The 21,444-nt window shown below is 51.9% G+C and overlaps 1 protein-coding gene across 7 annotated transcripts in view; it reads right to left on the reverse strand.

The window, feature by feature from the left end:
• TIAM1 (TIAM Rac1 associated GEF 1) overlaps nt 1-21,444 on the reverse strand; it is a 285,262-nt gene that overhangs the window by 156,876 nt on the left and 106,942 nt on the right. For 2 of the 7 annotated variants that reach the window (XM_066599057.1, XM_066599063.1), the window contains exon 1: nt 8,992-9,109. The exons of the other annotated variants lie outside the window; for them this stretch is intronic. The gene's annotated coding sequence lies outside the window, so the exon portion shown is untranslated. Of the gene's footprint in view, nt 1-8,991; nt 9,110-21,444 lie in introns of those variants that run through there. 7 annotated transcript variants of the gene reach the window in all.

A 21,444-nucleotide genomic window follows, 5' to 3' on the forward strand; every position in this document is an offset into this window, starting at 1 on the left:
TATTAGGGCTGTATCCACGGATCGGATTGGTTTCCCCTGCAGTCAGCGATGAATCTCTTATACTTTACATATATTCTACAAGCCGCTCTCCGACAAACAAACTCTTATTCTCCAGACAAAAGATGTTTGGACTCTTCCTTCCAGTACGAATCCGTAAAAGACCCGAAGACAAAGCGAAGCGGCCGATCTGCAATCCATTTAGCAAACCCCATGAATGCGTCTGTGGATGCGGCTGCCGGAGCCGTCATTGTATAGGAAGGAGTCTATCAATGTCAGGATACAAAGATAGGTCACAGCGACTGCATGTGGCAACTTGTAGCCCTTTCTCAATGTAGTGTCATGTATTACTAAGAGGACTGGGGCCGCCCAGGAGGCATGTGAAGAACACCGGGAGAGGGAACAATGTGGTTTAGGTTTGGTGCCCCGCAGCAGGAGGTTACATGGCAGCGATGAATGGAGGCCGATGCGGGTCACGGCGTTATGTTTAGATACTCCACTTTCATTTACCTCGTCTACAGGACACATTGCATAAGTCGGCTCCTTCTGACTCAAAGCCCGTTCTTCCAGCCCTGCCGGTGTGAAGCCTAAAACCAACGTCAATGACTGCATTAAGTGTGGAGACACCTCGGTTTCCACCCTTGTTTCTGGGGCTCCCGTGATGACTAATAGAGAAAGGAAGGACATGATTAACTGAAAAGGGACTATGCCGAAACATCCAGTGCCTAGAAGTCGCCCAAATCATTATAGTCTACTGTAGGTGCAGAAAAGTATAAGAGTGCATGATCGTACATTAGTATACGGGGCGATTCCATCCCAGACTGTGAGCTTCTATACAAGACATCTGTCACAGAGACCATGACGTCTCCAGACAAGAAGGACTGTGCCAACAAAGTCCCACTGAGCAAGAAAAGGGATCATCACAATGCTTTCCGATAGGGGGCGCTGCAGAGGCACTGTCCCATTTTTTGCATAAATTACCCAGAGGAGCGTGCATGGCCTTATAAGTCTCCTCACACCTTCTAGGTGCTCTCCCCAAGGAGAAACGATATCCTTCCTGACCAAGCCGAAAAGTTACATTGTGCAACTGAAGCGATGAGACCAATATAAATGGGACTTTAGACCTCGTATAGCAGCCGGACGAACGTTGGTTTAGCAGATCCCTCCCCGCTGTAATCTGCCCAGAGACGATAAAATGTTTGCCATCTTTTATTCGGCATAAAGATGGTGGTTGGCTGCACATCTCCAGGCGTACCGACCAATGGTGGCTGTACGGGGACGAGCGACGCCATTACTGTTCCTTCAGCTCCATACCGTCATCTGTCAGTGTAGACATTATTACCACGTGCCAATCGACCTGCTCATTCTCAGTCGGCGCTCTCATGGGCAGATGATCTGTCAGATGTATGTATGTATGTATGTATGTATGTATGTATGTATGTATGTATGTATGTTATACATACACACGTATAGTGCGTGCATGTAAATATATGTATTCATATAATAGTACAGACGTGTGATAAACTGCTTGTAAACCAACACCACAGGATGAGGGAAGAGATGTCCCTGATATGTCCACGTGTAGATCTGTCCTCCTCGTTAGGACCTCGATGAAGCTCCCGGTTACTTCACTTTTTCCTTATCGATTACTTTGCATAACTTTTCACTCCACTCGCCAACATTGTACCCATTTTTTTTCTTTTACTGAAACAATGAAACAAATGATGAAACATTGTATCCATAACTTTCTTTTTAACCTTACGAGGGGTATGGCAAGACAAAAACTTCTGCGTCCACCGAGGCATGCTGGGAGCTGTAGTTTCACAAAGGCTGGAGAGCTAGAGGCTATTGTAATAGAGTCCCTATGCAGTATCTGATTGGACAGATATGTGATAGAGAATTCCTTGGGTAGAACACTGTCATTTTGGGGAAAAATTGCTAGAAAAAGGTCATAAATTTTTATGGAAGGAAAAAAAAAAGCTAAAACTCCAACCTTCTGCCTGGGAGATTCCATGTATGAGGTGCAGATAAAGGTATCACGATGAGCCCTCAGGCAGAGATACGGGGAATGGAGACTCAGCAGAGCCGCCGTAGCATTCCCAGGTGTCTGCAGGTCATCCCCGTACATCAAATTAATACCAGCGCTTGTCTGTAAACCAACACCGGCTTTATCATCCATGCCAAGACACTGGCGTCCCTCCAATACTCTGCAACCACTTATGGTCGGACTTAGAAATCCATAAAGAAGAGCCTCCACCGCAGAACGTCCACAAGGAAAGTGGGGAAAGCATTAAAAGGTTTTCTGGTTTATAGAACTCAAAGCTGGAAAGTTCTGAAAGACCCAACAGCTCCATACATTACTAGGACAGCTCGTGGTTATCAACGAGAAACGTGTAATGCTTCATTTGGCCTTCGGAGGCACTGTGGGGAAATTAAAATGCTGCAAAACTTTCCTAAATTTCTATGAAAGAAAATGTGCCACAAATTCTGCACTGAATTAATTACACCACATTTATAACACACACTATAATATATATATATTTATTTTATTTGTGACATTCCAGCCTTGGCTTTTTTTCCTGCATCTACAGAACATTTAACCATAAAAACCGAGATCCATCATATTGTAATTAAACAATTCCACGACCCAAAGTCGGAGGGTTCCTCCAATCTGAATGGCTTTCCTAGTAATTATCGGGACCCGCTGCTTCACAACAAACACCTTTCTTATCTCTCATCTGAAGGGCTTCAAGGTCAAAACATCACTTACTGGAAGACGACTCTCTAATCACCCGAGAAAATGAACAATGCGCCGTCATGTGGCGAGATCTGCCGAAGACTACATCACCGTCTCATTACTGCAGAGAACCCCATTGTGTTCGGGGCGCGGGCGCTGGGGTTTGATGCCATCCTCCTGCTAGTCTAGATTAAAGTCATTGACTGATAAATGGCGGTGTTATCTGTGAAGTGCAGGGCGCCCCGCAGAGGAGGAGGCTTCATACAGGCCAAGGCAGGGGATCTCACGCAGTAATTGGTAATCTGCATCAGAGATGAGCTTTCAGCAACACCCGATCACTGGATAGGATCTAAGCCGAGTCTAGGCCATCAGCAGCTTACAACTAGACAAACCCGTTAAACTGCCACCTCAAAAGCCCAACACAACGGACAAGACAATAAATTGCTGGTCGACCTACGGATCTACGAGCGGTCCCTCCACACACTTACAGACCGGCCCTCGTTCGAGGATCAGGGGCAGATATATCCCAAACTCCAGAATAAAACCGCGCAGAATGCCGGAGAGCATGACAGAAGCCAGGCCCATTCTAGTCAATGGGGACCACCCAGCACTGCTTGTTGCCATCACAGCACCGCTCCGGCTTTCCATCTTCCTGCACCCAGGATGGAACAGGAAAACAAATCTAGATGTGAAAGTCAGTTGCAATCAATTACAATGGTCTGAAAAATCAGTGATGACGGCATGACAACTCCATGGAGTCAACCCATTGGGCGAACGAGGTGGCGGGAGATTCTGCACCCACCCCGACGAGGGCTGGCAGTCTTTCACCCGTACACTATTAATTTAGGAGATGGAGTTGATGTAAACGCTGACCAGGTTCAAATGCCATTTTTGCTTTGGCCATTCCAAAAGCATGGATAATTTTTGGTCTTCATAGCCAGGGAGCATCGGGCTCCGTAGAAGGCAATACCAAATCCTAAATGTCCGGCACCAGAAGCAGATTTCTAGGTTCCTCGGATAACTAGCTCCCCCATGGGATAAGCACAACCCTTGCCAAATCAGCAAAAACGGCACGACAACTCCCTTGAGTCAACCACGAGGTAAAACCAGGTGGCGCCAAATGGATTTAGCCTGCACCCACCCCTAATAAAGATTGGGAGCTTTCCCCCCTACTCCCTTAATTTCGGAGTCAAAGGGGATGTAGAGTTTTGCCAGATTCAAACTTTTTTTTCCCCGCTTCGTCCAATCCAAGAGTCAGTGTGATTTTCTGCTTTAGTAGCCAAGCATGGACTTCCATAAAAACCGATAGCAAGTCCAAAAAGTTGGGCATCAGAGGTAAAGTTTCTGGATGCTTTGGTGCCTCGCTGCTCCTAGGATAATCCTAACGGCTGCAAAAGCTGCGACCATCTTGAACAGAAACTGCAGTAAAATACACAACCAGATAACCAACAGAGAGTGTACAGGTGCAAAAACCCCAAAATAACAAAACTGTTGTATCACCTCGATGACATGAGACATCTCCTCTATAGCATCCCATTATCTTACTGCATGGGCAGCTCATTCCACCAACGCCGGGTAACAAGGATGCCTCGTAGAGGCGGCAGAGGAAATATCGGAAACCAGAGGCTTTCCCTTCAGATCCAGAAGAGGCATCTTCACAACTACAAGATTTGACTGCAGACAACTGATGGAACCTCAGGATTTTCTTGACCATCAAAACAATTATAACAAATATTGTGAAGTCCCTTCGAATACATTTCGGCACATTCACAGCCTGCCAGCCGCTCCGTCACATAGAAAGGGACTTATTCACACGACTGTATATATGGCGCTATGTAGCAGCGTCCAAAGACAGAGCAAAAATCGCGACCATCTGAAGCATTGGATTCCAATCTGAAAACCCCAAGTTTGAGGGGAAATGCCATTTTTTGGCATTCAAAATGTTCAAAAACCTAAATCTGCCCATTTTTATATGTCATAAGGTGGCGTTCCCCCTCAAACTTCAAATTTCAAGAATGAAACCTTGAGAAATGAAGTAATTGTTAAGCTGTCACTGGCAGATCTGACTTTGGGATTCTGTTGAGGGCAACATCTAAAAGACCCCCAATTTATACCCTCCAACCCCTTTTTAAGAAGGAGCGGCTTCAGAAGTCCGCTTACCACTTCCACAGAAGCGAGGTACCGGAAGACAGGATGTGGTCAGGGCACAGAGTTTATACAATAAGGAGAGACAGGTAGTTTGGGCAGAGTAGGCAGCAATCAGGCAGAGAATAGGCTGAGGCCATGACAGACAGAATTTGGCAAAGCTGGGTACGCAAGCCAGGGTCAAAACCAGGACAAGAGACGGAACACCATTACAGATGCAAATGAAACCTGTTGCTCGGGCTCATCCAGAGAGGGAGGTGCCTTTAATAACCTGGTTAACATCAGCACTGTTTGGGGAAAGGAAAGCTGGGCGCACACACTATAGGGAGACACTAACATCCGGGGGGTCTGCACAGAAAGAAGAGAGGACCCTGATGGATGCGAGTGGTAGGCAGGGACGGTGAGACAAGGCACCGCTGGCGGCCATAGCACTAGAATCCCTTTAAAGTGTTTTCCAGGCATTAACCATGATGACCTATCCTCACTATAGGTCCTTTACAGTTGATTGGCAGGGATTAGCCATTCAGGATCCCCACCAATCAGCTGATCCTCAGGTAAACGGTCAATGCAGTAGGGTCCAATGTAGTCATCGGTGGGCAGGGCTGGGGGTGTTGGGCACTTCAGCCCCCGACAGCCGTCCCAGCAATCGTTCCTGAGCTTTCACGAGGCAGCAAGGATCGCCCAATGATGGAGAGAGGAGCGGGCCAGAGATCGCTTCAGCCCGCCTGCATTCATAGTAAACAGGCAGTCGTTAATAGATGAATAACCGTCTGTTCACACAGGCCAATCATTAGATTTGTACACCCGCACCATCAGGACAAAATGACTTACGGTTCGTCGTAGAGTCACTGCCGGCATTTACACTGCATGATTATTCAGATTACCGCGATCCAGTGAGAATCTGAATGATTATCATTCATTGTAAAGAGGCCCCTAAGAGATCGCTTCACACTTACTGAGACCACAGAGTGACTCGCTCTACTACACTTCCGGCCCTGACCACCATGACTACCCCCGCTGCACTGACAGCTGGCCAGAGGATGAGCTGATCGTCAAGGATCCCTAGTAGTGGCCCTGCATTGATCTGGGGATAGGTAATCAATAGTAAACGCCTGGATACCCCTTTAACTCATCATCCATAGGACCTGACGGGTAAACAAACACACGAGACATCAAACAATCCAGAAAGTCTGTAAAACTCACTAATAAAAGGGCAGAAAACCTCTGGGAAGAGAATTAAAGTCCTCAAGTACCCGAAGACGTAATTAGGTTTTGCGGCTCATCTTTTGATTTGAGTCTTGTGAAATCCCACCCTGTATCGGCGCTCTGCCCTGGGAACAAGTGCCGGATTATCAGACTCATCCGGATTAAAGGGATGTCACCAAGTATTGCACAGGAGATCAGAGGAATACAAAACGGTGTTCCTATATGCAATGAAATACAGACATCGGGCCCCAAACACAAACACAGCAAAAACCCTGCAGGAGCTGTGAACCCTCGGCCGGCCGCGAGGAGGGGGAGGGGAGGAGAACTCCAGGCAAGGATGGACTACAAGAGGAAGCAGAGGTCACCTCCGAGCGGACGAGGCTTCCTACTCCCTGGGGATCATATGGACTGTAGTCATAGGAGCAGCGCAGATCCCATCCAGCGCACTCGGACAGGCAAACGTAAAAGGGGAACATTTCATTTTTTTTTTTTTTTTAAGTGACAAAAAGTTGACAAAAACTTTAAAGTCCCATTTGTCACTTAAAATAATCAAAGTCGCAGCGTCGGCAGCAGATCTCCCCGTACGGCCTCCGCGGTTCGCTGCGAGTGAAGAGAATCGCAGTGTTTGTGTAAAACATCCGAGTTATCTAATCTTACGAGAAATCAGCCGGGCCAAACTAAACCGCGATCCGACCGGAGACTCAACAAACCGCAGGCGCAGCGCGACACGCAGAGACCGCCTCCTGGGAGAATACCACTTGTGTGCCCCCCCTCCCCATCACTGCCACCGGGTACGGAGCGCGGTCTCCAGAGACGGGGAACTGCAGTCCGCATGGAAAATAGCCAAGATACAATGGCGCAGCGGACTACACCGATCATAAGCATGTGGTGAAACTACAACTCCCCGCCGCAGACATTAATATATTATATAGACGCATGCGCGCGTCTAAAGGAAAACAGTACGTTGCCCGTAGCAACCAATCAGAACAGTTATCGTTTAAGGTAAAATGAAAGCTGTTCTGATTGGTTGCTAGGGGCAACAGGGAGCGACTGTTGCAACATTTGAGCCTCAATTATAAAACTGTCGTTGTTTCCCCCAGCAACCAATCAGAACTCAGCCTTTATCTCTATGGTAAAGTGAAAGCTGTCCTGTGATTGGTTGCTACCCTGTTTCCCTGAAAATAAGACAGTGTGTTATATTAATTTTTGCTCCAAAAGATGCGCTAGGTCTTATAAAAGGAGGCCGTGTCCTTGGGGCTTATTCACATGAAGCACTGACCCCTGATAATTTTCATACCTGCGTTTTTACATGTATGGAAAACCAGCCGCAGCATGTCGTATTCTGGACCGCATCGCCGACCGCAATAAGCGATTGAAGTGAATGGGACTGCGCAAATTTGCCCTGATATATATAAGTATTTGCTGCATATTTGCACAAGAAAAAAAAAAAAGTACTTTTGGGTGCGAGTAGGTCTGCAGCGATTGCGCATGCAGAAAGATGGCGGCCGCGTCAAAATACACAACGAATACGCAGATTTTTCATTTTGTGAAAACGGCGCTTTTCGATGCGAAAGGAGCGATTCGCTTCGCCATACGAGGATTTCTTGCTCTTTGAAAAAGAAAAAAAAAGCGAGTGCGATTTTTTCACACTCCCAGAGGAGATAATGGACATTTTGTGACGCAGAATTACCCAAAAACAGGGCGCACTGCGATTGTTTTGATCTCTCACCACCGGCGCCAGCGAAAAATTGTTTATGTAATATTACACCTCTTAAAGCACTGGGTTGTTTACGTGTGAGCATAACGTACGCCTCGCAACCGCACAGAAGACGTGTGAATACAACCAGAGAACGATGTATAGAGACATTTGTGTAAACAGCGAGGCGCTCCGGTACATGTTGGCGCTATATCACCCATTGACACTGCAGGCAGGAGATAGAATGGCGCTCGTATTCATCCTCCGATGCACGGCTGCTTTAACACGGATGACCGCTGACAGAGGACGCGGCGCAGCCGTTCACACAAGCAGATTAATCGTTCAGCCGGTCACAACGACCATATGATCGCTATTGATACGCTACAACGTGTGAACGAGACGCGCACATGTCCTCGCGGCCGCGGTTACACTGAATTGGCGTTCAAATGCGCAGAAACAACATTTTTGACGGATTATCCTTTCATATACGAGGAGCCGCAGAGAAAGTCATCGATTAGGACAACGAGAAATCGTAAATCCTGCGAACATCCTCCAGCACTGATGACAAACCCACAGACCGCCGGACGCACGACATCCTGTATCTGTAAAGAGGAAACCTCAGAAGAGGACGACCGCACGACAAACACCAAGCAACCAACTTCAAGAGACTTTCCAGGAAACTACTGATAAAGTTCGCTGAAGTGAGCGCCGGCCGCGAGATCGGCTACCGGAGACGAACCTACCGGCGCTCACTTCACCCAACTGATCGGCTACCGAAGCCGAACCTGCCGGCGCTCACTTCACCCAAATTTGTCACACACTGAACAGACCATTTAAAGACCTCCAACAGATGTAGCAGAGCCCAGGCGGCAATACCATTGTGCGTTTCCCCAGGACTGCAGGTAAGTGCTGTACCAACCAGCGAAGCGTCTGACAGACCGCATAATTGGACAGATGTAGCAGAGCTGGAGACAGCTACACTTCCTGGTGTGACAACCCTCAGCAAAATACATCGCAGCAGATCTAAACCAGCAGCAAACACGCTCATCTCTGCTGCATGACAAACACAACTCCGCTACATCAGAAGTTTGCTAAAGGTCCCAACCAGGAGGACCCCGCACTGCGCTCCTGATCCCCCCACTACAGAGCAGTCCTACTGGCCCATACATGGCGAGATGAACCCCCCGACACACTCGTCTCTGCTGCTCACCCATTGTGCTTCCTGCGCTGCTTCCACATGCTGCTCAGTAGATGGAGTGCAGCGGGTGGGAGGATCAGCTGAGGATGAGCAGCGGGGCGGGCTGTGGGAGCGCCTTCCTCCTCTTGGGATTTAGTCACACTGGGCTTGTGGGGGCCTGCGGCTAGTGCTGCCCCCCTGCTGGCCACCTGCGGCTAGTGCTGCCCCCCTGCTGGCCACCTGTGGCTAGTGCTGCCCTCACCCCCCCTGCTGGCCACCTGCGGCTAGTGCTGCCCCCCCTGCTGGCCACCTGCGGCTAGTGCTGCCCTCACCCCCCTGCTGGCCACCTGCAGCTAGTGCTGCCCCCCTGCTGGCCACCTGCAGCTAGTGCTGCGCCCCCCCCCCCCCCCCCCCCCCCCTGCTGGTTGCCTGAAGGCTAATGGAAGCCACAAATTTGCAACTTGAAAAACACAAGACCAGAAGTGGCGGCGCAGGTAGGACAGGCGAGAGGGAACAACCTGCAGGGAATGGAAACCAGCGTGTAGAGGAAAGCACTGACCCAGGCGCAGCCACACGGGCGGGTGCAACAGCGAATCGCGCTCTGCGATCCCTGCGGCGGCGGCGAGGTCCATCACAAGTCGCCTCTGCGGTTTTCATGCCTGTGAAATCTGCAGGTTTCAGTAGGAAAAACTGAAAAATCGCATCGCACTCACAGGAATATCGCGCCTAAATGCGAGGACGGCGCAAATGTTCTTGCAGACAATCCTCCAAAAATCGGACGCGCAGTGATTTTTCAATCTGGGAGCCGCGGGTTCTATTCATGTGTAATATCGGACCAGATGATAAGCAGATATCACGGAAAGCAATCCTCGGACCGGGGGAAAAAAGGCCAAATACGGGACGGAAATTGAAGCCATTCATTAGAATATGTGCGTGCGCGCCATTTACTGGGACGACTGGTCAGAGGGCAGAAATACATGTCAGCGTGCGCTATGCGTCTTATATCCTCAGACTAGAACATAGGGCAGCGCCTCCACACGCCGGACCGCGCCCCCACACGCCGGGCCGCGCCCCCACACGCCGGGCCGCGCCCCGATCAGGCATCTATACTCTCCAATCATAGTTGCGCCCAAGCGTTTTGGCGCTCTGCAGTCGTGCGTTCACATGGACAACTTTATGGCGCGAGGTTTGTGAGTTGCGAGCCCAATCTCACACGAAGCAGAGCCCGTTATTTGCAGCTTCCGTGGGCGATGCTCCAGCAGGCCCCATTTTTGGGTGATTCTGTTAAACAGTCACCATTCTTCCCCGTTGTTTCGGCGTGGAGCGTGCATCTACGTGGCGAGCACCAGGCGGATTTCTCCTTTCACTATTGGAGCATGCGACTGTCACACAAGGAAACCACAAGTGCCGCAAATCGGTGCATTTTTTTTTTGCAAAGAACATCGCACAATAAATGGTGGGTTTACAAGCGCGATGGCGGTCGGCGAATGTGGAAGAGACATGGCGCTTGCCGAGTCAATGCCTCCTAAGTGAAGCCTGTATGAATACATCTTAGTCACACGGGGTGGAATACGATTCAGAAGGTAAAACCGGATAATCCCCACGCGGCCGCCGGCCGGCCGCTCAGCGAGGAATTGGTTATCTGTCAGAATCACTTGGCTTTTAGCAGAATCATAAACCAAGTGGCGGTCGGGGCGGGTAAACATGGCGAGCGACTCCTGCTTACTGTGAATGGAGGCGGGCGAGCCGGCACGATCCCCTGGCGCTCAGCCTGCAGCTTTAAGGACTGCTGTAAGTGATAGTTGGACGGTCGTCCGTGGGGCAGCTGTCGGGCGCTTAACACAGACTGTGGCATCTAAACAGTTAACCTTCGCGGTCAGAGCCAAATATAATGGCAGCAGGAACCACCGCTAGCCGCCAGGTGTGGAGCGGCCGCCATACAGACCTCATGACCGCAGGAGGTGGCTAATAATGGTGGCCAAGTGGGCATGTGGGCAACAGATTAGCGTGCAAGCCTCCCTGCCGCCCGGAGAGGTAAAGTCACCCGCTAATAGTCAGTGGGAGAAGCTTGTTCCTGCGCAGCGCCCCGCTGACATCCGACTCTGCATGATGGAGGCGCCGACGGAACAATTATCAGGAAGTAACGCCGGCTGTCAGACGGGAGACTGTATGAAGATGCCACCTGTCAGCACCTGGCACACACTGTGCCCTAATGATGCCAGCGAGATCAACAGATGAAGGACAGGCAAACACACGGCCGGGCAGCGCCCGCTAACACTTACTGCATGCCCAAGCTGCAGTAGTAGACCCAACCTGTAGACAGTGAGGGCGCTGTTTCTGATGGGAGCCAGGAGGCCCCACGGTGGCAGGCTCAACTGTGGGCGGCCTGAAGGTCTCGCAGTCTCCATATCACATTCTAGTCGTGGTGGATAGAGAGTCGGCCCATCTGGAGACCCCTTATATTAGCAGAGGACCCCGATAATGGTGGGTGTTGCCCAAGCTATGCTGGATGCAGCTGAGGTCAGACCAGCCCGATGGCGCTTCCAAGAGGCGGCACTGCTAACTGCAGGGTGCCTGGGACCACCTGCGGGTGTCCTACTTTAACCGAAATTACCCAGGTTTGTACCTTAACCCCTGCATGACCGGCCCATTTTTTTTTTCTAAACTGGATTTTGTTTCAATTAAACTTTAATTGACACAATTTTTTAGAACCTTCAAGAAGCGATGGTTTGATTGCTAGAATAGTACACCGCATTACTCAGGCGCTGCGCCTATGGGAGCCGTCTGCTCGGCTGCAGGAGGTGGGATCTAGTGGGCAGAGACCCCACTGGTACATTGCGCTTACATTGTGGGGTGCCGACAGAAGGATACCATTCCCCCTGGCATCGGCTCACAGGCTGCAGTTGATTGCTATGAACCATGGAAGGGGTTAAACTGCCAGGCCGTGAGGTTTCTCTGTTCCTGGCAGTTAGAGCAGGAGCCGGGCTGTCGGTAGTCAGTCAAGACACCGCCTTCGGGTGCATTCACATGGGCGAATGTTATACTGGTCCGAGAAACTTGGCCCCATATCGCTCGTAAGACTGAGGCGCTCACTGCAAGTACGCTGCGATTTGGGAGAAAGTCACATAGCTGAAGACGCGGGGTGGTTACATGTATGGAGGGGAAAAAGGCACAGGGGCGTCTGCAAATGGATTTAGGCATGCGGATTTGTTTTGCAGGCCTTTTGACCCAGAAAACAAAATCGCAGCATGCTCCATTGTTGTGCGGTTCCCACACGGACAGCTTCCATTGAAGTCAATGGGAGCCACCCCATCCGCAGCGGACACTGCAGACACTGCGGAACGGACGCGGATCAGCGGGAAAGCAGGAGATTAAAAAAAAAATCTGTACAGCCCATGTCTGACGGCACGCCGAGCGGACCATCCACAGTACAGATGACCCGGAAGTGGAGAGGGCCACGTGGACAGCGCTGACTTCCTGCACAGGAACGTAGGGTCCTCAGCTGGACAGGGTGGGATCCCGCTGCGGGCTCCTGCCTGTGGGATTGGACCCGCCCGTGGGCATTGGGGCCTAAATCCATGTGTAAGCTGAAGACTGCGGAAGGATGATAATCTTAGGATGCCAACACATATTGGCTGACAGTCATTTCACGGCCTCCGTGGAGGCGGTCACCGCTAGAACCGCTCTGGTGGCGACGTATTTTCTACGGAAGCAAAACAATTGGGCCGTGAAATTGATCGAAAGCCCCCCACCAGACACACTCAGGAGTTGGTGGGTTCGGGTGACAGAGCATACCGCGGTTTTTATTACGCTAGCGGATAACGCAATTCGGATGCATGAGTGAATGAAAAAGCTAAACCGTTTGTGCTTTTCAAGGCCTGCATTTCGCCCCGGATCCTCCGCAGTTGGCATCCGCCCCCCTGAGCCCGGCCTAATGTGTATGGAGACTATAAAGGGGTTCTCCCAACCTCTCCTGAGGATAGGTTATCAAAAGCAGATGGTTGGGGGTCTCCCACCCAGGACCCCCTGCCAATCAGACACCTTAAAGCAGCAGTGGGCCAGCCGGCTCAGAATGCTGTCAGCAGCACAACGTGGCGGTATGGTAGTCCAGCGCTCTCCCATTGACTGCAATAGAAGCGTATAGTACCGCCATACCGGGCCACCGCACTGCTTATGGAGTGTGGAGCCCTCCGGATGGCCTGCAGCTACTTCACATCAGTGGATGAGTGTAGGTCCTGGGCGGCAGACTCCCACCAATCTGCTACTGATGACCCCATCCTGAGGAGCGGAGATCATTAGTAACAAGTGACCAGAAGACCCCCTGGAAGGTTTACTGATGGGGAACCCGAAACTCCCTCCGACAGTTGGGTAATTAAAGCACTTCACAGCTGAATGGAGCCCCGGCACCGCTGCGGATGCCATTTGGGGGTGTTTTCAGGAAGGGCCTCCTTTTGCACCCCGATGGTTTTCATACCTGGCAGCTCAGTTTAATAACAGGATGGTGAGTGATCGGCGCGCTCCGTACCGGCAGAAGTAAAACCGCGTCCTCGGAGGAAGAGTTACACATCAGCGAGCGTCGCACTTCTCCCAACCAAGGGCACATTTAAAGGGCTGTGCAGTTTACAACCATTGCATGTGTACAGCGCCGGCGCAGAACCATCTCCATGGTTACAGACTACAAAGGAACCCTGATCCAGCAAGTCAAGTGTTAAAGGGGCACCAACTTGTGGGACAACTTCTGCTCATCTAACAGCTTGTGCAGAATGTCCAGCGGCTTCTCCTGCGGTTGCAGCGGGTGACGGTTGTCTGTGCGCACATTACAGGGGGTTTACGAAGCATTTGGCCAGGAGGTTTCTTAATGTCTAGTAGCCCTGGAAAAGCAGAGGCGCAGGGGCATTCACTTACTGCCTCCCTGCTGATTGGATCAGAGACCGAGCAATCCAGATGGGGAGGGCAAGAAAGTCAGGACAGGGAACTGCTGGCAGAATGCTACACTTGCTACACACCCCTCCCCGAGAATGGGTTGTAAACAGCAGAACAAGAGAAGACATGAAACCGTGCAAACAGCAAATGAGCAAGTAGGGAGAGCCCGGGGTATTGGAGAATACTTGTTGAAAACTCAGGTACACTTTAAAGGGGTTTTCTGACATATTAATGAGTTCTGCTCAACACATCATCAGTATCAAGTCAGTGGGGGGCTGTTTGAAGAAGCTGCAGCACTTGGGTGGGCTCTGCGGCCTCCTTAGGCCAGAGATATTAGATTTCATCACATACCTTTCAGCAGCTCAGTAAATGGGGCCGAGCTTCTATACCAGGCACAGCCCCTATACAGCGTACAATACTGTGCTTGGTTTACAGCGAAGACCCGAGTGCCAAGGCTTCGTCAGACCACTGATCACTGTGTACGGGGCGGCGGACCGCACCGATCGGATGTGCATAACCTGAGGATAGCTCATCAAGTACTGGACAACCCCTTTACGTCTTATTACACAGGCAGGTCATAAATAAACCGATCCTTTGCCCGTGCTACCGAGCGGTGGACAAATGATCAAAGGCTCGTTTGTGGGCTGATCACATCTTTTATGGAGCACCAAAACATAGTTTTGACCAACATCGCCCCTGTGTCAATGGCCGATCACCTGTAGGGGGACGCACGGTCGTACGATCATCTCCCCCATGCCGAAACTAACGTCAATCTCATTTATTGGAACTCCTCCTCCTCTTCTCCCACGACTATAGTGCTTCACTTCGGGACCAACGGTGGTGCAGAAGATCTGAATGGATTTCCTGTGGTTAAAGGGTTCTACGCGATCAGGACTCTTTCTAGCACTTAATTTCCGTTCCGCATGTCCAGAAATGATGGGAGCTCTGAAGGAAGTGGAGGGGCGGCATGAAAAGTGCATACAACCTTGTCTGCTCGCCCCCCCCCCCCTCCGGTGGAGCTGCTTATGTGGAGTTCTCTGGTAGCATCTGTACATCTAAGACGACTGGATGCCCCTGCTGCGCGCCCTCTCCTGCGCGCCCCCTGCTGCGCGCCCCCTGCTGCGTCATTGTGTATTTAAGGGTTTTCTCATAAAAGGGAACAGTTACACAAGTAAATGCAATATTGCTCCAAATATAACTCAGACCAATATGGTGAACCGCAATCACACAACTGTCAATGCGAGGGCGGTGGGTTTTGCAAGGAAAATGCATCGCGGTCCCTACGACTTTCACGCGTTATTTCCATGTTCACGCGAGCGCCAGGCGGAATCACTGCGTCTTCATACGGTCCCATTGACTTTAACAAGATGTCTTTCTGTAATACAGACCCCAATAAGACCGTCTGCTTCTTCATGCAATACAGAGACAAATACACCCGAAGAGCGGGAGATGCGCTGCCGCCTGTGACGATGCAGGCGATGACCCCGTTTTGCTTGCCAAGCAGGGTGTGCGCCGTAGGAGGAGTGCAACCATTCATTGTGGGAGAGGTACAAGTACAGACCTGCACAGGACTTCACCTCCACCGATCTGCATATGACCACAATACATCCTGGGCGACACGTTCTCCGCTCCCATCCAGGTTCACACGGTCAGCTGACTGGCACCGCGGAATGATGAGCTTATCCCCTTCCGAGAAGCCGCTTCACACCTTCTTGTCCTGCAAGTTGCCAGAACTTTCTTATGGTTGCAATGGACTCTGGGAAAGGCCGTGCGGCCACTAATAAGGCCACCAAACCGCTTCTGCGAGCCACTGAAAGTCTGCGAGCCGGCCTAGTTCCTCAGCGGCGCACTGCGTACGCCATTATCGCTGCACAGAGGATGCTCGCAAGCAGGACTCGAGGAAAGTTGGGTGGCAGCCATTCTGCTAGCTTGTCGAAGCAAATGATCATCGGTGGACGCTTTATTTACAGGGAAAGCTGAAGTTTTGAAACCGTTAAAAAATATATATATATTAATTTTTCTAAATTTTTTTTTTTTTAAATCCTGATCCTGGGTTACAGAATGTGTTCTAGACGAGAGCTGCGTTCACAAGCAGCAGAAATCTCCAAGCTCTCCAAAGACATTTCAACCATAAAAGTAGTGCCAGCTCCTAACTGGTATCACGTGGGGTGGGGGTGAGAGGGTGAGGGGTGAAGGAGAGAGGGTGAGGGGTGAAGGAGAGAGGGTGAGGGGTGAAGGAGAGAGGGTGAGGGGTGAAGGAGAGAGGGTGAGGGGTGAAGGAGAGAGGGTGAGGGGTGAAGGAGAGAGGGTGAAGGGTGAAGGAGAGAGGGTGAGGGGTGAAGGAGAGAGGGTGAGGGGTGAAGGAGAGAGGGTGAGGGGTGAAGGAGAGAGGGTGAGGGGTGAAGGAGAGAGGGTGAGGGGTGAAGGAGAGAGGGTGAGGGGTGAAGGAGAGAGGGTGAGGGGTGAAGGAGAGAGGGTGAGGGGTGAAGGAGAGAGGGTGAGGGGTGAAGGAGAGAGGGTGAGGGGTGAAGGAGAGAGGGTGAGGGGTGAAGGAGAGAGGGTGAGGGGTGAAGGAGAGAGGGTGAGGGGTGAAGGAGAGAGGGTGAGGGGTGAAGGAGAGAGGGTGAGGGGTGAAGGAGAGAGGGTGAGGGGTGAAGGAGAGAGGGTGAGGGGTGAAGGAGAGAGGGTGAGGGGTGAAGGAGAGAGGGTGAGGGGTGAAGGAGAGGGGTGAGGGGTGAGGGGTGAAGGAGAGAGGGTGAGGGGTGAGGGGTGAAGGAGAGAGGGTGAGGGGTGAGGGGTGAAGGAGAGAGGGTGAGGGGTGAAGGAGAGGGGTGAGAGGTGGGGGGGGAAATTGCCATGGACTTTCCGCACGCATCATTATACCTGAGACTAAGTAGCAAAGGGGATGAGATTTGAAAAAAAAACACGCTGCCGACAAACGGCACGGAAACAGGCATGCGGCACAGAATTCAAATCCGCAGCACGGCAACTTTGGCGCCGTTTCCGCTGCGGACTTCTCACTATGGGGAGAGATTTCCGCAGTGGAATACAAGCTGAAAGGGACGCTTTGAAGCAACCTTTTTTGCAGCAAAATCTTGTGGAGATCTCCGTCCCGTGGGACCCTAATGAGCCACAGGCTGCAGTGTGCGACGGCCGAGTCTACAGGGGAACGGGAGCCGCCATGCCTACAGGGGAGAGGAAAACAGTCTTATCAATAGGTCAAATCTAGGGCGAAGAAAGTGACCCGCTGGTCTGCAGATAACGAGGCGAGGGGGAGACCGGACTGCTGACGATCCCCGGGGTGAGGGGGAGACCGGAGCACTGACCATCCCCGGGGTGAGGGGGAGACCGCAGCGCTGACCATCCCCGGGGTGAGGGGGGAGACCGCAGCGCTGACCATCCCCGGGGTGAGGGGGGAGACCGCAGCGCTGACCATCCCCGGGGTGAGGGGGGAGACCGGAGCGCTGACCATCCCCGGGGTGAGGGGGGAGACCGGAGCGCTGACCATCCCCAGGGCGAGGGGGGAGACCAGAGCGCTGACCATCCCCGGGGCGAGGGGGGAGACCGGAGCGCTGACCATCCCCGGGGCGAGGGGGGAGACCGGAGCGCTGACCATCCCCGGGGCGAGGGGGGAGACCGGAGCGCTGACCATCCCCGGGGCGAGGGGGGAGACCGGAGCGCTGACCATCCCCGGGGCGAGGGGGGAGACCGGAGCGCTGACCATCCCCGGGGCGAGGGGGGAGACCGGAGCGCTGACCATCCCCGGGGCGAGGGGGGAGACCGGAGCGCTGACCATCCCCGGGGCGAGGGGGGAGACCGGAGCGCTGACCATCCCCGGGGCGAGGGGGGAGACCGGAGCGCTGACCATCCCCGGGGCGAGGGGGGAGACCGGAGCGCTGACCATCCCCGGGGCGAGGGGGGAGACCGGAGCGCTGACCATCCCCGGGGCGAGGGGGGAGACCGGAGCGCTGACCATCCCCGGGGCGAGGGGGGAGACCGGAGCGCTGACCATCCCCGGGGCGAGGGGGGAGACCGGAGCGCTGACCATCCCCGGGGCGAGGGGGGAGACCGGAGCGCTGACCATCCCCGGGGCGAGGGGGGAGACCGGAGCGCTGACCATCCCCGGGGCGAGGGGGGAGACCGGAGCGCTGACCATCCCCGGGGCGAGGGGGGAGACCGGAGCGCTGACCATCCCCGGGGCGAGGGGGGAGACCGGAGCGCTGACCATCCCCGGGGCGAGGGGGGAGACCGGAGCGCTGACCATCCCCGGGGCGAGGGGGGAGACCGGAGCGCTGACCATCCCCGGGGCGAGGGGGGAGACCGGAGCGCTGACCATCCCCGGGGCGAGGGGGGAGACCGGAGCGCTGACCATCCCCGGGGCGAGGGGGGAGACCGGAGCGCTGACCATCCCCGGGGCGAGGGGGGAGACCGGAGCGCTGACCATCCCCGGGGCGAGGGGGGAGACCGGAGCGCTGACCATCCCCGGGGCGAGGGGGGAGACCGGAGCGCTGACCATCCCCGGGGCGAGGGGGGAGACCGGAGCGCTGACCATCCCCGGGGCGAGGGGGGAGACCGGAGCGCTGACCATCCCCGGGGTGAGGGGGGAGACTGGAGCGCTGACCATCCCCGGGGTGAGGGGGAGACCGGAGCGCTGACCATCCCCGGGCCTGAAGAGGTGGTAGATCAAGCATTATGGCCGCCTTCACACTGGCGAGAACATCGGGGCATTTTCGTGCGATGCGAGAAAACGCAGAATTGTGAAACTGGTGCTTTTAACGACTTCATTCCCATTTGTGATGTCGTCTGTCCAGCGATCTTGCGAGTTTTTTTTAAATCACTGCCTGCCGTATCTTTGTGCGTTTTGCCGTTTGTTCTCATTCTCTAAAAGAGGGGGCTTCCTGACAGCTGATGGAGACCCCCTGCCCATAATGGACCGTCCTCCCAGTATACAAGGAATGGAATATGAACCACCATTTTTGTGAAATCCCTTTCTCCACCTTTCTCTCCCGCATTAATCTGTGTGTCAGTCTAAACTGTAGTCTGGTGTTCTATTCCTGGAGTGAGAATGAAGTCAGTGATCCTCAGTACACAGTTTGGCAATCTATCTTCGCCCCCAGGAGCAGCGGATGACATCGGTCTAATGAACACTGGAGGATGTAGAGACACGCGGGCCTCTTCAGGCTGTTCTGCGATCTCCCAGGTAGAGACGTGCCGAGCCGCCGCCTGCCGCAATGGCTTCAAGTTACTTTTCTCATATGGATGCAGCCAATACCACCATTTAGGTCAAAACCCACCCAAACCCTAAAATGTAACCTCACTGCAGCCACCAGAAATGGGCCCGAAGGAGTGCAGCGCCGCGGAGCGCCGCTGATCTCTTAAGTAGGCTTCCAAGACTTTGCTTAGCAGTGACCACAAATGAGAACTGCTGCCCACGCGAGCTTTCAGCAGCCGGACCCCCCCCCCCCCCGTGAGAAACTTTGTTTTGCAGACCATGAAATATGACAAGGGGGTCTTCACCACATCACAGCGTCCTGCGCAACATTTTTTGATTAATACTACTTTTGAAATTGTTTAACGGAAAGACAGCGCCACCTAGTGGCAAATTATGTGCGATTACCTACTATGAGTAACATTTCATGCGGTCCGTTTTACCACACGGACCCGGAAATAAGAATTTCCCCATAAAACTTAACCGCACAGAAACGTATAAATGTTTGGTCGCGAGTAGCGAAAAAACGGATAATCTGCAGCATTCGTAATATAAACCGAGAGCTTATCAACAGATGTCACAGCAGAAAGAAAAAAGCTGCAGCAGAGATTACATGCAGGGAGACTGCAGCGAGTCAATATATTCATGTATAGTTATTAGAGCGCCCCCTTGGTACAGTCCTGGGTAATAGCCGATGTGAGAGATCTCTGTATAGACCCCCTGATATATCTATACATAGTTATTAGAGCGCCCCCTTGTTACACTCCTGGGTATAATAGATGATGGGAGAGATCTCTGTATAGACCCCCTGATATATCTATACATAGTTATTAGAGCGCCCCCTTGTTACAGTCCTGGGTATAGATGATGGGAGAGATCTCTGTATTGACCCCTGATATATCTATACATGGTTATTAGAGCGCCCCCTTGTTACAGTCCTGGGTATAATCGATGATGGGAGAGATCTCTGTACTGACCCCTGATATATTATACATAGTTATTAGAGCGCCCCCTTGTTACAGTCTTGGGTATAATAGATGATGGGGGAGATCTCTGTACTGACCCCTGATATATCTATACATAGTTATTAGAGCGCCCCCTTGTTACAGTACTGGATATAATAGATGATGGGAGAGATCTCTGTACTGACCCCTGACATATCTATACATAGTTATTAGAGGGCCCCCTTGTTACAGTTCTGGGTATAATAGATGATAGGAGAGATCTCTGTACTGACCCCTGATATATTATACATAGTTATTAGAGTGCCCCCTTGTTACAGTCCTGGGTATAATAGATGATAGGAGAGATCTCTGTACTGACCCCTGACATATCTATACATAGTTATTAGAGGGCCCCCTTGTTACAGTCCCGGGTATAATAGATGATGGGAGAGATCTCTGTACTGACCTCTGATATATCTATACATAGTTATTAGAGTCCCCCCTTGTTACAGTCCCGGGTATAATAGATGATGGGAGAGATCTCTGTACTGACCCCTGATATATTATACATAGTTATTAGAGCGCCCCCTTGTTACACTCCTGGGTATAATAGATGATGGGAGAGATCTCTGTATAGACCCCCTGATATATCTATACATAGTTATTAGAGCGCCCCCTTGTTACAGTCCTGGGTATAGATGATGGGAGAGATCTCTGTATTGACCCCTGATATATCTATACATGGTTATTAGAGCGCCCCCTTGTTACAGTCCTGGGTATAATCGATGATGGGAGAGATCTCTGTACTGACCCCTGATATATTATACATAGTTATTAGAGCGCCCCCTTGTTACAGTCTTGGGTATAATAGATGATGGGGGAGATCTCTGTACTGACCCCTGATATATCTATACATAGTTATTAGAGCGCCCCCTTGTTACAGTACTGGATATAATAGATGATGGGAGAGATCTCTGTACTGACCCCTGATATATCTATACATAGTTATTAGAGCGCCCCCTTGTTACAGTCTTGGGTATAATAGATGATGGGGGAGATCTCTGTACTGACCCCTGATATATCTATACATAGTTATTAGAGCGCCCCCTTGTTACAGTACTGGATATAATAGATGATGGGAGAGATCTCTGTACTGACCCCTGATATATCTATACATAGTTATTAGAGGGCCCCCTTGTTACAGTCCTGGGTATAATAGATGATGGTAGAGATCTCTGTACTGACCTCTGATTTATCTATACATAGTTATTAGAGTCCCCCCTTGTTACAGTCCCGGGTATAATAGATGATGGGAGAGATCTCTGTACTGACCCCTGATATATCTATACATAGTTATTAGAGCGCCCCCTTGTTACAGTCCTGGGTATAAAAGATGATGGGAGAGATCTC

Source organism: Eleutherodactylus coqui, chromosome 4, assembly GCF_035609145.1.
Source record: "Eleutherodactylus coqui strain aEleCoq1 chromosome 4, aEleCoq1.hap1, whole genome shotgun sequence".
Taxonomy (NCBI): domain Eukaryota; kingdom Metazoa; phylum Chordata; class Amphibia; order Anura; family Eleutherodactylidae; genus Eleutherodactylus; species Eleutherodactylus coqui.